Genomic DNA, 14,618 nt, shown 5'->3' on the forward strand with positions numbered 1-14,618 from the left:
TGCCCTTTCCACACCCTTCCCACATTTTTCCAGTTGAGGCATCTTCCCCTTTCCACTCTCAGTATGAACTATGTCATTTTTTTCCTTCAGCTCTCAGTCTCCTCCTTAATCCCTTATATACTCCACACATGATTAGCACTTGACCTTGTCTTGAATTTTGGAATTATAAAGGTGAAGTTAGGAACTTTCTAACTTACACCCACTAAACCTCCAGACTTACTTTCATCCATATCTTATATTCCTTGGAGTCAATGCCATTCCTTCCAGATGTGCTCTGAATCCCACACCACTCATAGGAATTGGCTGGGAAGCTTTAATGATGACTGATGCCTAGGTTTCAACTCAGAAAATCTGATGTCTTTGGTCTTGAGTGCAAGCTGGGAAATAGGATTTTTTAAATGTCCCCAGGGACACCTAAACTATAACCAGGCTTGAGACTTGATTGCAGCATGCTCCCCCTTTCAGCCTTCTCAGGCTTCATTCAAAGGTAATCTCACCCTCACATATTATTTCCATTTGTTTTCATTCTTTCAGATTATTTCCAACTCATACACAATGCCCCAAACTCTTCTATCTGAAAATAAGAGTGAAAAATCCTCCCTGGATCCACTATCCATAGCAACTATCTGCTCTGTTTGACTGTTCCAAGTCAAACAAAATTCAAGAATAAGGTCCCCACACAGGCTGTCTCTGCTTTCTCATCAACTATTCAATCTATTCCAGACTGGGTTCTGCTCCAGAACTGGTCACTCTGTTGTTCAAAAACATTCACATCTCTTGGCCTCAAAGACCCCATGTTCTCCTGTTTCCTCCCTGCCTGCCCCTGCCAGGGTGTCTTTCTCCCTGATCTCTCAGTGTTAAGAGTTCCTCAGGACATGGTATTTGGCTATCTTTCCTTTTCACTCTACTTCTGATGCTTTCCGGGCTCTGGGGCCTTGGGGCTGATAACACCTACTCAGACCATTCCATCAATCTCCTACCAGCACATCCGAATCCCTGTTTGGTCTTCCTCTCCATTAGGTGTGTGATAGATATCTCAGAGCTCATGTTCCAAACTGAATCTTGATATCCCCTACACTGCTCCAGTCCTCTTACACTGCTTCTAGTTGTGTTAGTTTCCTGTGACTTCTGTAATGAATTACTACAAATGGATTGGCTTAGAACAGCACGTACTTATACTCTCACAGTGGGAAGGCTAGAAATCTAAAATTAGTTCCTCTGGGCTGAATCAAGGTGTCAGCAGGTCTATACTTTCTCGAGGCTTCAGTGGTGAATCTGTTTCTTGATTTTTCCAGTTTCTGGTGACTGCTAGCATTTCTTGGCATATTAATGAGGTTTTCTAGAGAAACGGGCTTCCCTTGTGGCTCAGTTGGTAAAGAGTCTGCCTGCAATGTGGGAGACTGGAGTTCGATCCCTGGGTTGGGAAGATCCCCTGGAGAAGGAAAGGCTACCCCCTCCAGTATTCTGGCCTAGAGAATTCCATGGACTCTACAGTCCATGGGGTCGCAAAGAATAGGACACGACTGAGTGACTTTCACAGCCTCACAACCTCTAGAGAAACAATAGTGTGTATTTACGTGTGTGTGTGCATGTAGTTTTATTATAAGGAACTGGCTCATGTAGCAATGCAGGATGAGAAGTTCTTCAGCCATCAAGCTAGAGGCTCAGGAGGGTCCATGCTATAAATTCCAGTCTAGGGGCAGGAGAAGATGACTGTTTTGGTTCAAACAGTTAGGCAGGAGACATTTCCTCTCTCTCAGACTTTTTGTTCTATTCAGGTCTCCAGTTTATGGGATGAGGAACATCCACATTAGGGAGGACAGTCTGCTTTACTCAGTCCACTGATTCAAACAAATCTCATCAGGAAACACCCTCACAGACACACCCAGGATGATATTCGACCAAATGTCTGGACATCCTGTGGCCCAGTCAAATTGACACATAAAATTATCACACTTGGCTTGTGGCCACATCATTCCAGTTTTCAAGGTCAGCGTCTTCAAATCTCTTTGTCCCATCTTCATATTGCCTTCTCTTGTGTGCATATGTGTTTTAATCTCCCTTTACTTCCCTCTTACAAGGATACAAGTGATTGCATTTAGGGCCCATCCAGATAATCCAGAATAATCTCCTGTCCTCAAGATCCTTAAAATAATCATACCCGTAAATGCCTTTTCCAAATAAGGTAGCATTTATAGGTTCCAGAGTTTAAAACGTGGATATCTTTAGAGGGTCCATTATTAAGTCTCCTACACTAACTCATGCAAATGGCACCTTAATCCAGAAATTAAACCAAAAATTCAGGACTCACCTTTGTCAATAAAAATCTCTCCAACCCCATTAATTCACTGACAACACCTTTATTTTCCATCTTCTAAACAATCTTGAATCAGTTCAGCAATTTCCATTTCTTCATCTACCAACCTAATCCCAAATAGAATGTCTTTTCTGGACTCTTTTAATAATACACTTATGTCAACTGTAATTACCTCTTTATTTGTGGAGTTATTTGTTGAATATCTCCAGTCACTAAGTTGTAAGATGCTTTACGGTAGGACCATGTATGTTTTGATCACTATGATATTTTACACCCCAGCAAAGTGCTTTGTTTGTATAGATTCACTGTGTGTGTGCATGTGTGTGTGTGTATATGTGTGTGCATACACTCAGTTGTGTCCTACTCTTTGCTACCCCATGGATTCTAGCCCGCCAGGCTCTTCTGTCCATGGGATTATCCTGGCAAGAACACTGGAGTGGGTTGCCATTTCCTTCTTCAGGGGATATTCCCCACCCAGGGATCAAACCCGTGTCTCCTGCATTAGCAGGTGAACTGTTTACCACTGATCACCAGGGAAGCCCAATTGATTAGCTGCTCAGTAAACATGTATCCCATGTATGATGGATGGATGGTACCTATCCTGCCATGGCAAAACTACTAGTCTGGTAAAGGAGCCATTCAGTGGCTTTGACTATAAATCATTTCACTTGCTCATTTAAACTATTTGTATTGAGAGCCATCTATAAGATAGACGTTCTAGGAGGCTCAAAGAATTAACATTATTACCCATTAACAAACTAAAACTCCTTGCTCTTATGGAACATCACATTTTAGTGTGAGGTAAGACAAATAGAAAGCATAATATGTGTAAAACTAATGAATTCTATATATGTATATGTGCCTGTATATCACATTAGACGGTGTTAAATGACATGAAAAAAAAATAGAGCAGTTCAAAGGGGATTTGTACGCCTTTGTAATTTTGGATGGGGTAGAGCTTTCTGAGAATTTCACATTTGAGAAAAGATCTGAGTGAGTTGAGGGGTGAGTCATGACTATATCTGGGGAAAGATCTTCCCAGACTTAGGGAAGTGCATTCAAGGAGGTCTCGGAGGCAGGGGTGGTCTTGGTCAGTTCAAGGAGGATGAAGAGGCCAGTGTGTCTGGAGTGAGAGAGTGAGGCTGAGAGCAGGAGGAGATGCTGGCTAAGGAACCATGGAAACAGACTGCACGGGATCTTATAAGACAGTGGAAGGACTTTGGGTTTTCCTCTGAGTAAGATGGGGATCCATTGGAGGGTTTCCAGATGAGGAGGGACACTTTCTGACTTACAGATTAAAAGTATCTCTCTGGCTGCCATGTGGACGGCAGGGGAGCAAGGATGGAAGCAAGAACCCTGGGAAAGTTATTACAGTAATTGAAGTGTTACATGGTGTGGCTTGGACCAGAGTGCTAGATAGTAGCAGAGGTGGTAAGAACTGGGCAGAATTTTGAAAGTAGGACCAATAGGATTTCCTGATAGATTGGGTATGGGGTGGGGGCCAGAGAGAGAGAGAGAGAGAGAGGTCAAGAATGATGCCCGGATTTTTGGCCAGAGCAACTGGAAGCTAGACTAAATTCAGTTTTGTCTGGAACTCCTACCCCAAACATCTTAATTCCCTAAAGTAACTGGAACGGCCCAGCAGCCCTGAACTTTGCAGACAGCTGCTCAGGGTTGTCATCCATCCTTCCCTGGAGAGTGTCTGATCCCTCCCCTAAATGGACGCCCTCTTTTCTCTCACATCTGTGCACAGAAACTTGCTCACTTTGCCTTCAGCTCAATGTCAGCCCTCGGCCTTTATTCCGTCCATGACACACAGTCCCAGCACAGGCTTGGCTTTCCTCTAGAGATTGGTCTGAGCCTTGGCACACTGTTTGGGGTATCCTTCCGACCCTAGCCTTTTGTTCACACTCCAGACTCGAGTTGGGCTGGTTATTATTTTTTCCCACAGAAGTTTCTCGTCATTCTAGTCCAGAACAGTTGAGGTCATTCAGTAGCCCCTGGATCTCTGTCGGCCCAGGGGGCCTGGCCAAGGGCCACTTTAGGTAACAGTGCCTTTCATTCAGCTTCTTCCTGAATTTTTATTTAGTTGACAGGGGCTTTGGGCTGGGCTGTATGATTGGTTCAATGGAAAGGCCATTCCGTCAAGAAGCTGTAGCTGTTATGAAAGGAAGCTCACCCTCCCCTGCGTGTGAAGTCATGCCGGCACGGGTATCGGGTGCTACAGGGCTTTGGGAAATGTCTGGAAAGTCAGTGGCAGAACAGTTGTCTACGGCTGGCCTGCTCTGACCCAGTCTCTCACCCCACATAAGCCTCTCAGCGAGTAACATGAAAGGGTCAGGCATCTCATGTTTCCTCCCTTGATGAGAATCAGGGTACCAGTGTGATGGCATTTCTCCCCACCGTCAGTCGCTGGGAGACCCGGTTCGTGCGTGCGCATTGTGTCCTTCAGTCCATAAACCTATGTGTACTTGGAAAGAAAAGTTTCTTGGGGGATGAAACTTAAATGAACTCTCAACTCTTTTTCCAGGCGCTGCGGTCACCAGCTTCTTCCTAAAAGCCAGCTCTCTAAATTGCACAGACGCCCACATAAACTCGAGATACGAATGGTCTTGCCCTTCCGGGTCCCTGCCCACTTCCCCACTGGGTGGCTGGTCCACAGTGGTGCATGCTGGGTAGGCTGGCTGGCTGCCGCGGCAGAAGTGAAAGGCTCCTCAGGTATGGGAACCAAACGATCGGAAGTGCTGCCGGCCTCCCCATGGGGAACTGAAAATGGTGTAAATGCGGGTGGTGGGGTGGGTGTGGTTTCAGCAGAGCTTTTGGACAAAGTGGTCCAAACCGAAAACTGCTTCTAGGGGATCAAAGACTTCTTTGGTGGTCTCCTGAGGCCCCGCCAACTCGCAGCCGAGCCCTGGTCCTGTTAATTTCTTAATATACACCTCCTGTGAGATCTATTCTAATTAGAGGACTCAGTAGGAGAGGTTGGGGGCAGGAGCTGCAGGCCGAAGACCCCCACATTACCTTCTAGAAACACCTCGTGACGAGGTGTGGAACTAAATCAGCTTGGGCAAAACTTGGGGGTGCTGATTCAACATAGCTCAGAGTACACGGGTGAATTTATCTTTCATTGCGATGTAATCAAATGAAAGGGCAAGAAGCTGCTTTTACTCAGTTTTCTGAAAGGGGTTGCAACAAAACACGTTAGGAAGCACTCTTACACGGGTTGTTTGGATTAGGTGGGATCAGAGGAAGGGGGTGTGACTTCGCCGAGGGGAGCGTGAGCTCTGGTGAGCATGAGAGGTGGCAGCCAAGTCTGCTGGAGTCTGTCTCTGGAATGTGAGCGGAAAGAAGCACTTCTGAGCCCTCGTCCTGCAGAACTGCAGCTTTTTTGTGCACGTGTGCTCCTAGGGTCTAATTGGTAAGAACTTCAGAATCTTGAAATGTCCTCTGCTAGGTACCACGTGAGGAGAAGGCAATGGCACCCCACTCCAGTACTCTTGCCTGGAAAATCCCATGGATGGAGGAGCCTGGTAGGCTCCTCCAGTCCATGGGGTCGCGAAGAGTCAGACACGACTGAGCGACTTCACTTTCACTTTTCACTTTTATGCATTGGAGAAGGAAATGGCAACCCACTCCAGTGTTCTTGCCTGAAGAATCCCAGGGACAGCGGACCCTGGTGGGCTGCTGTCTATGGGGTCGCACAGAGTCGGACACGACTGAAGCGACTTAGCAGTAGCAGCAGCAGCAGGTACCATGTGAAGGGTCATTTATTTAGCATTGACTATGGGCCAAGTACAGTTCCAAAGGCTTTCCATGTATGAGGCTTACAAGTTACTGTATATTTACAATTACCGAATATTGTTAAGAACAAAAGCCAAGTGGCCTGCTAGTGTGCATTGAGTTCTTTTGTTCCTGTACAAAAGTGATTGTCTTTTGTATATATTTGCAAGCAAGGGAAAACTTCTAGAAGGGTACTCAGAGAAATGACATAGCAGTTTTCTTTAGGAGACTGAGAGAAGCCTCAACTGTGGAAGTATGATGTGGGAGGGATATTTTTCATTTAGTACACTTTTGTTCTGTTTGAATCCTTTTAACCATGTGGGATGTATTCCTGTTTCAATCTTAAAAATATTTGTTTTTAAAGAGAATGAAATGAAAACGCTGTAGCCCAAGACAACCTTGGGCTGAGTCCTAGAGGACAAGTCCAAAGTAATACAGTGGACAGAGGACTGGAGGGGGACCTTTGAGGAGATCTATTTCGCCACAGACGAGCTTGCTATCTTGGTGACTGAACAACAGCTCTAATCTCAAATTGAAAGAACTGGAAATGGCAGTTAAAGTTCTCCTGATGTGAACCAGTATCAAACTAAAGTAAGAAATATGAAATTACACCTGTAACTTGCGGTCTATGCTGCTATATTATCATTCTAATCCCCAGGTTACCTCAGCCAGATAGACAAGGAGTCCTCACTCTCATACCGCTAGGTTCCTTCCCAGCTGGTGAGAAACTATAATGTGATTGTTGTTACTGTTACAGGCCGTCAGGAAACTGGCCCAGTCATCCGGTCCTCAAATAGGGAGACAGAAGTCACTGCTATCATTGTGAGGGGTCCAAGACAAATGAGACCCTAAACCTGCCATACCAAGGAATCCTACATCTTACAGAGATAAGACATGACCCATTTACCTTAAATGGAGTCTCCACTGTGTAAAGACCACCAGAGGAATAGATCCAGGGTTACAGGATTTCAGGGAAGAGGAGGACACTAGCCAGGAGGTAGTCCAAACAATTATAAAGGAATTGCTTGGCACTTAGGATATTCGTAGAGGGAAGGAAGTGGAGGAGAAGCAGGCTGAAAGTATCCGGGAGGGTCCTGAGCTCCATTCTGGGTAAGCAACAGGTACCAATTTAGTTCTGAGCACAGGAATAGCCAGAACTTGAGTCCTTCAGGAAGATGAACCTGGCAGCAGAGTGGAGGTAAAGAGATGAAGGACCTAGGCCTGGGAGATGGGTTTGCAGGTTCTGGGATTAGTCCTTCAGCTGGGAGCTAATGAGAGTCAAGGAGAAAGAAAGAAGAAGTGGAGACATTCATGACCGATTCTGCAAAGGACACAGAAAAGAAGTGATGATTGATTGGGGACCCCAACTGGAGGAGTTCTGAGGCTGATTGGCTAAGAGGAAAGGGATAGAATAAGTGGAATTGGTGGCACCGATGCTAAGGAAGAGGATGAGTCAGCACAGGGTATTTTGGGGTACTTGTACCCATGTACAGAAGTCAGGCTGGAGCTCGGGAGGGAAGCTGGAGATTTTTGTGGGGAGTGAGCTTTGTGGTGGAAGTGGTTGAATCCAAGATATTAGATGATTTTGCAGTTAGGGGTTTTTGAAAGAAAAGACAATGATCAAGCCAGATAAGCTAAAGAAAGGCGATAGCAGAACAATAAGGAAAGAGTGGAGTCACCGAGTTTTGGTTATTGCAGTTTAACACAGGAGTTTGTGATACCATCCTCCGCCCCCGCCCCCCCACCCCCCACAGAGAGAGGTGAAGAAAATTAGATGAGAAAGGCCATTGTTTATAGCAGCTATGTGATCACGACCTTTTAAGAGAACTGTTCTTAGAGAGATATAAGGTGTGTGTGTTGTTAGTTGCTCAGTCGTGTCGACTCTTTGCAACCCCATGGACTGAAGCCTGCCAGGCTCCTCTGTCCACGGAATTCTCCAGACAAGAATACCAGAGTGGGTTGCCATTCCCACAGATCTGCAGGGGATCTTCCCAACCCAAGAACTGAATGTGGGTCTCCTGCATTGTGGACAGATTCTTTACTGTGGCCACCAGTGATATAAAGCATAGTTTGCAAATTTCATGGCTGTAGGCTGAATCCAGAAGAGGTATTTTATTTCATTCTCAGTGTTTAAAAAATCAAATTAATGGCTAATATTTAGAAATTGTTCAATTTCACTTAAAAATCCCAAATTCCAAACCTACATGATCTAGCCAACCAGAACCCTCTTGCCTCTTGGTTGGATGATGGCTGAATGTTGGCCCTGTGTCTGCAATGTGGAATGGGGAGTGTGAGAGGTGGCTGTGGGGTGGTGGGAATCTCCAGGCAATCTCCCTGTTGCCCCAGCTACACCCAACCTCATTCTGACGTTTCTGCTGTCAGTGTGTTTGCACATGGTTAAGGCATGTGCAAGGCTTCCCAGATGGCACTGGTAGTAAAGAACCAGCCTGCCAATGCAGGAGACGTAAGAGACTCAGGTTCGATCCCTGGGTCAGGAAGATCCCCTGGAGGAGGGCATGGCAATCCACTCCAGTATTCTTCCTGGAGAATCCCCATGAACAGAAGAGCCTGGTGGGCTACAGTCCATAGGGTCACAAAGAGTCAGACATGACTGAAGTGACTTAGCATGCAAGGCATGTGAAACTGATGAGGAAATAGATGTCATTTACTTTTTCAAGTAGACCACTCCTTTGAAAGCTTGCAGATGACATGCTGAAGAGAAAAGGATGGTTAATCAGGGTAGTCAGGAGGAGAAGAATGGGTGTGTTACGGTGATGGACACTCATGCTCCACTTGGTGTTATCCAAGAGGAAAAAATTGAAGTAAAGAATAAGAGACTGAAGAGATGGGAGAGGAACTGATTGATAAAACCAAAATTATATGTGGGAACTGAGGAATAAGCAAGATTGGAAAGAAAAAGAACCTCTCTACTAATGAAATAGGAGAAGCCACATACAGAAATAGCAAGGAAGAGAGGAGGGAGTCTGGAAGAAGAGCTGCGATTCATGTTTTGTGTGGGTGGGCTAATAAAACTGGGCTGAGTTCAGGGCCAGACCAGTAAGTGGGTGGGACTGGAGGGGCAGAAAGGGGTGATTCTCAGGGCAGGGAAATAGTTTGGCAGTCTTCGAGTGGTTATTCCTTAAATATTTGTCCAGTAGTCATGTTTTTGAAATGGCAAAGAGAAGTTGATTTTCTCTTTTAAAATTACATGCCTATGTTTATATTTAGAAATTGGAGTTCATTACAGACCTATATGTACCATAACATTTACACTTAGTTGAAATTGTCTCTCACTTCACATATTTTCTGTAGTGATAGGTACTCTTATTTTCTAAGTACAGGGAAAACTGCATGAATAGTAGGAAAATATTGTTAAAAATGTATTTAAAGGTTTCTTTTTCTGACTTACATGATTGTAAAACACATCTCATTTTTCTTTAGTTCTCTTTCATTCTGTCCTTTTTTTGAGATATTTTTTTTCCTGAGCCAGACAACTTCATAGAAGTCTTAGATCAGTGCTTCAAACTGAGATAACCATGTGAATCACTTGTTACTGATAAATACTACAATCTGCATCCTGCAGTTTCATCATTCCGTTGGTCACTTGGTGCTGGCCTCAGCTGTTCTATCAGCTGATCTCAAGATCTGTGGCTCTTTGGGCAAACCATCTAACTTGTAAAGTGAATTGTAGCAAACAGGTAGTGCCTTACAGTATGCTTTAATACAGTATACATGTTGGTGTAGACATGAGCTTCCCTGGTGGCCCAGCAGTAAAGAATCTGCCTGACAGTGCATGAGATGCAGGTTGGATTCCTGGGTTGGGAAGATCCCCTGGGGGAGAAATGGCAACCCATTCCAGTGTTCTTGCCTGAAAAATCCTATGGACGTAGGATCCTGGCAGGCTATAGTCTTATGGGGTTGCAAGGAGTTGGACATGGCTAAGCAACTAAACAGCAACAACAGCGTGTTGGTTAGAGTCAGGAGTGGGCTTCTCTCTGGCCAGTTATGTGAAAAGTTTCATGTAGAAAGCTGAATTCACCGGCATCGTGTTGCAGACTTATTCCTGTGTTGGTTCAGTGCACTTTCCTGATGAATTGTTACCTGTAATAGGTGCTTGGGTCTTCTTGTGGATTTGGGTAGGATTTAGGCTGCAATATGGAATCAATTTGTGGGGGGTGTTATAGAGGATGTGAAAGTAGATCTATTCAAGGCAAACAAAAGGACCACCTAGACTTAGAGAGGGACTTGCCAGTTTGTGGCTGAGAGATAAAGGGAGAGACCAGAATGATTTTCTGGAGGCCAGCAGGGTGTTGCAGTGATGGTTCCTGTGGGCTTACCTTGGGCAAGTGGGGTCAGAGTTGAGAGTGGACTGATGGTGGCTTGGAGGGAGTGGGGAAGGAGAGAAAGTGAAGGAAACTGTAATTGGATTTCAGAAGTCTAGTCATTTTAGTGGAATGCTCATTATAATGAAATATCCTTAAGTTGCTTTTAAAAATACAGCCCTATAAAATTATAATTAAAAATTCATTTCCATGATGTGTGAATTTCTTGAAGAACTGACTTGTCATTATAAGCTTCCTGTGACTAAGAACACTTTCTGTTTCCCAGTTGTCTTTGGGAATCCAAATTGCAGTGCATTTGTGGCAGTCTTCAAAATAATAGATTTCTCATGTGACTGCACATGATATATCACTTTATTTTTCATTTTAGTTTTTCTGTCACTCATAACTGAGTTACGCTAGTCATATTGCTGAGCACTGGCAACTTATGTGGATATAGTTAGGTGTCGTTAAAATGATTTGGTGACCATTCATGAAGGGATAAACACTAGCATTATTATCATTGTGACTGTCCCTCAACCTACCTGAGTCTTGGTTCCTTTCTTTTAAACTGCAGTGGGGGGAGAGTGGGGGTGGAATGGGCCAGGTGATCTCTAAAACACTTACCCTTTTAAATGTCAGAGAAAATGACAATAAGCTAGGATGGTAGTTAGGACAAAGTTTGAATGCTGAAAGATAAACTGAGGCATATTAAAATGTTTAAAAGTTTATTTGAACGAATATGAGCTCTGATCAGGCAGAGACAAACCAGAGGTAGTTAAGAGTTAGAAGCAAGGCTTTGATAGAGGAGACTTAGAAGGAGAGCAAGGAAATTATATGATTGGCTGTAACTTAAACTGTTGCCTCCTTCAGGAAAGTCTAGTGAGTTGTTTGTGATTGGTTCTGTTTGGTTTCAATTTCTTGACCTTGAGGCTTAGATTTTGGTTTGTTTACGTAGGTGCCAAATATTAACACTGCATTAGAACATTCAAGTCACCCCAGTCTAACGGCCTCCTTGCTAAACTAATTTAAAGAATGTGATGAAAGTAAGAAGGCAGCAGCATGAATGTCTTAGTTTTGTTAGGAGAGCTAGGTCATTCGTGGCATTACCTCAAAAATTCTTCCGAATTCCAAGAAGACAGTTATGGTCAGTTACATGTTTAAAGCTCCTTATGGCTAAAATATACATTTTTTGGCTACATGGTGGAGCTGTTTAGAGAACATAGTGCATACAATATATTTATTCTTATTTTATAGGATTTAGGAGATGGTGTTACTACTTTAGTTGATTCTGGAGCTTATGGTTTTTCCTCTTTGTTTCCCTGTGTTCTGGGATGCCACCGCTGTTCAGGCTTTAGCATCCAGGCCCCATGAAAAAGATGTCTCTTTCCTGAAATGACTCCACTCTGATGCCTGCAGGAACTGAAATTTTGCAGGGAAATTCTTACGAAATTTTGTGGGTCCCCATCATGGTGGTCTTACCTATTTCCGTTGTCATTTGGGAGCAGTCAGCCTCTAAGCACTGTCGACCTACTATTGATCACTGTTGTACTGTAGGCCATCGTGGGGAGTTCTGCGAGAAAGAAACCATCTCTGACTCCACCTCCCCATTCGAGCAGCCAGAATCCCATTTCCCAAATCAGTACTAGTCTTCTCCACAAAAAGGGTATCATCTGGGGCTTCTCTATCAGGTACCTACTGAATTTCTTGATCGGCTGTCTGTAATTCTAGCTTGTTAGCCAAGCTTTCTTTCTATATGGTTCCACCTGGACAACTCTGCACTGAAATGTGGCTGCAATTACTAAAAGTGGTAAGGTATGACTGGTAAACTCTTGTTTCCTGATATTTAGCTACCAGGCCTTCTAAAACCTCATTCCTTTTAGTTACATTGAAACATTTTATTTTTGTACTATTATTTTCCTTTCTATTTTTTTTTTCCCTTGGTTGATATTTCTAGGCTACAAGGATAATTTTTGTCAACAAAGTTAACTTATCATAGTTTTTAATGGTTTATACCTAATTGCCAAAGGTATACTAGGCAGCTTAGAACAGCATATTTAATACTGTGCTAGACACTTTATGTACATTAATTCTTTTCCCCCATAATAACACCTCATGAGATAAGAATTATTATTCTTTTCAAGTTCATATCATGAGAAAGGAACAGGTTAAATTCATGCTTCTTTTCTCCAATATCAAAGCACTTTCTGCTGTACTTAGCTGCTTCTTCACTACGTAGTTTATTTTTTTTTAAAGATTTTTTTGATGGGGACCATTGTTGAAGTCTATTAAATTTGTTACAATATTGCTTCTGTTTTTTATGCTTTGAGTTTTTGGCCGTGAGGCATTTGGGATCTTAGTTCCCCTGGCCAGGAATTGAACCTGCACCCCCTGCATTGGAAGGCAAAGTCTTAACCAATGGACAGCTAGGGAAGTCCCTGTTAAGTTGTTTATAATATTAATTACCATTTATCTGTGTTATATTAGTATATAGAGATTAACATTAAAATATTCTCTGAGTTTTCTTGGTAGAAAAGGAAAACATGTATATATGTATATACAGGTGTATATATATATATATGTATATATAGACAGCTATAGGGAGAGGGAGTAAAGTCTATGTTAATAAAATATGTATGTTCTTACACATTTAAACAAATTTAATATGGTAAATTTGATGAGGATTTTTTCACTAAATTAAAAAGTCATATTGTAGTTAAATGAAAAATAGTTGAAATCACTATAATTCAATTTCATAGTGTTTTAAAAGTAGATTATTTAAAGTCATATCCCACTCCACCTCTGCCCTCTTCATGGATAGGTCTTAAATGCTGATCTGAAGATGATCTCAGCCATTTGTAGAGAAGCTTATTGATCAAAAGGCCTCAAACATGTGCGTGCGTGTGTGTGTGCTAAGTTGCTTCAGCTGTGTCTGACTCTGTGTGACCCTATGGGCAGTAGCCCACCAGGCTCCTCAGTCCATGGGATTCTCCAGGCAAGAATACTGGAGTGGGTTGCCATGCCCTCCTCCAGGGGATCTTCCTGAGCCAGGGATCAAACCCATATGTCTCTTGCATTGGCCGGTGGGATTTTTTTTTTAACCTCTAGCACCTCCTGGTAAGTCCCAAATACATGCATATAGTATATTTCATATTTCTATTCCATTTTTAATGTTGTCATTTTTATCTCCACCTCTAGATTATAAGCTCCTTGTGAGTGGAGACCCCTCTTCTAGTTCTCTCCTATCTTTTCAGGGAATTGGTCAGGGTCAGGCCCATTATATGCTCACTAATTAGTGGCGGACAAGCAAAAGTGCCTTGAGGCCCTGAGAGGAGGCGCCCAAGAGTAAACAGAGGAAAAAATGAAGAAGACAGAGATGCCTGGCAGGAGAGGCCGATTATGCAAGATGGAAACTGGCCATGCAGCCTCATCGTCTGCTCTGGGGCTTCTTATTCAGGCTCCAGTAACCTCAGATGTGGAGATTATAGTGCTTAATGTTGTTGCCCCTTCCTTTCACCACGAATGGAATGGGGGCACTTGCTGGGGTCACGAGGCATCAGTGATCTGTCATGACTCCAGGCTGGGGTGGATGTCCAGGCAGATATTTTTTTTTTTTGAACGAACAGACAGGCTGACTCCTGAGATCTGAATGTGACTAGAACTTGGAGGAGATTCAGCTGGCTTTGGTTCAAACCAGACAAACTAAAACAATACCAACAGTAAGGGGAAGGAGTCTAGACCTTGCAAGAAATGCTGCTTCACCTTCAGCCTGAAGTCTGTAAATTCTTAGCATGAGCCTTCTGGCAGCACGAGTGTCCTGTATCCCCCCCAACTCACCCCGCACAGAACCACAAAAGAAGATCTTTCACGGAGATGGATAACGGTTGAAGATTTCTCAATAATAACACTAAGTGATGTTGCACCCATGTCAACCTGTCATAGGTGAAACAACAGAAGCTTATTCACAATATAGAGGATTTTTAGTTGTAGAAAATTAGAGAACTCCTTGGAAAACTCCAAACGCTGCTGTTTACTGAGTGTTGACCATGCCCAGCATGTAAGGCCCATCTAATTGCCTCAACTCATTTGGGTGGAAAAGATAATGTCTCTAAGAGTCTGACTCTTTGGGACCCCGTGGACTGTAACCTGTCAGGCCTCTCTGTCCAGGCAAGAATACTGGAGTGGGTATCCATTCTCCTCTC

The 14,618-nt window shown here is 43.5% G+C and overlaps 1 long non-coding RNA gene across 2 annotated transcripts in view; it reads left to right on the forward strand.

The window, feature by feature from the left end:
• LOC145516782 (uncharacterized) overlaps positions 1–14,618 on the forward strand; it is a 253,157-nt gene that overhangs the window by 35,719 nt on the left and 202,820 nt on the right. The window contains exons 3-4 of one of the 2 annotated variants that reach the window (XR_014061762.1): positions 4,848–5,035; positions 6,462–6,688. This is a non-coding gene — a long non-coding RNA (uncharacterized LOC145516782). The remainder of the gene's footprint in view (positions 1–4,847; positions 5,036–6,461; positions 6,689–14,618) is intronic. The other variant, XR_014061760.1, reaches the window with a different exon arrangement.

This window comes from Giraffa tippelskirchi, chromosome 8, assembly GCF_054371585.1.
Source record: "Giraffa tippelskirchi isolate mGirTip1 chromosome 8, T2T-mGirTip1v1.2.pri, whole genome shotgun sequence".
Classification (NCBI taxonomy): domain Eukaryota; kingdom Metazoa; phylum Chordata; class Mammalia; order Artiodactyla; family Giraffidae; genus Giraffa; species Giraffa tippelskirchi.